Raw genomic sequence first — 2,066 nt, forward strand, 5'->3', positions numbered from 1 at the left:
TTGTTTTTCAAGATCATTCTACAGTTGTGTGATTATATTTTACTACTGTATTATTGCACAGGATAATGATTCTATTTAATTACAAGGATGTTTACAAAAAATATAAAAAAATGCAAGTTTGGACATACATTTTTATAGCAGATATTTACTAAAATAAATGGTATAGAAAAATAGTTTGAAGTAGAAAGACTGAAATAGTAATTTCTTGTCAAACATATTTCAGTAATCCTTGTTTTATTTACAACTTCAAAACATCATTTTGTTTTACATTTTGTGTGTGTATATAATACAATTTATGAAATATTATATTTATATCTAAAATGACTTTTGTTTAATAATGAAATATCACATATAACATGATTTAAGTATATTTTAAATGTAAAGCTGTTATTTTCTTTTTGATTTGTTAACTGAAAGCATTAACTTTTGGCACTGAGGGTTAAGAATATTAAATTCTATGTATATGTTACCATAATTTGATCATTTATTTGCTGTAACTTTTAAACCCGTCATAGCCGAAGGTGTTGGTCTCCTGACCCAAAATGGATATCACCTACTTCAGGCACAGAACACAGACAAACTTGACTAAACGTTAATACAGATGGTAAATTTTGCACATAGTGTAACATACCGTAAATTCAGCAATAATGTTTTTTGATCAATCTGAGTTGGTGAAAATTTATCATGCTTTCATGCTTTCATATTTATTTCTGGTCAGATTCTGATGAGTTGTGTGCAGATGCGCACCAGTAAAGTTGAAGATCACAAAGAAAGCCAATAAGATGCCACTAAGAATAAGAATTTTGGTTCTTTTTTCTCAATATTTGCACATTGTAAACAAAACCCAAAGCTAGCCCTCAAGCAAGATAAGTATATTCATTTTTGCATTTGAAAATATCCACTTTATTAAGATTACATATATTTTCACACACTTATTCAAGTTGACCAACCTGATATTTGCTGTGAGTAATGTGCTATGCATTCTTTTTTTTCTTTGCTTTAAATTAGGAAGACTAAAAGAACTGTAAACAGTTATAGCAATGTATTACTCTTATAAAATATTTGCCAAATGTAACTGAAATACTTTAAAGTTTTGTGCACTTTCTAGTTTTGTATGGAAATAAATAATGCTATATGTATATGAATGTAATGTACTCTGCTTGCTCTGTGGAAAAGAAAAAAAAATTTCATTGAACATTTACATAATTTTGTGCAATCAATAAAGAAATAAAACTGAAGTTTTAGAATAATCTTTCTTTTTCTTTGAAGTTTATTGTACTCCATCCATCTATTTAGTATTTATTTATTTTGAAAGCATTAGAAAATGAATGAACTAATGATAAAATGCTTTAGTACAGAGACAGAACTAAACTGTGTAATGGAGGTTTTGTGTTAAGAGTCTGTGCCGGTGACAAGGTTTGTGGTTTCTCTGTGGTGGTTTTGTTTCAGTGTAGCGCTGAAGAGCTCAAAGTTGAACGAGCGATGCGAGAGAGATAATGCTCTGTCTTTTTGCACAGGAAGAGGTTTGTTCATTTGCCTCAAAGTATCAGGAAGAACAGCTGCACATGAATGGCAGCACACTTACTCTCATACCCACATATTTTTTGTTTATTTAACAGACCTTTTATTTATTTTTTGATTGTATTGTTGTAGATCCTTTTAATTGTACGTGTTAAATTAATCCATATTTGCCTTGTATATGAGAAAATAAAAAAATTCGCTTATTTACCAACTTTTTACTGGAGTTTAGTGGATGTTACAATTCATTTCTCCTCAAATTCTAACAGGTTGCCTATAGTAACTAACCACAGGTGCAGTTCACCACATTAACCATGAACATGTATGTATAGGTAGTCTATTCCCCTGACTTGATACATAAGAAATACTTAAAGCTAATTAGACTTTCTGGCTGTGATCACACAATATCAAGTACACACGCTCAGAGAGGGAAACTTGATAACACCCAAACACATAAACCAACACACCTTCAGATATGTAAGACGGGGGACACCATAAAACCCAAACAAAACAAGTGTCATCAGAGAAATAACCCACTCATTTAATTT

This window comes from Barbus barbus, assembly GCF_936440315.1.
Source record: "Barbus barbus genome assembly, chromosome: 36".
In the NCBI taxonomy this organism is placed as follows: Eukaryota; Metazoa; Chordata; class Actinopteri; order Cypriniformes; family Cyprinidae; genus Barbus; species Barbus barbus.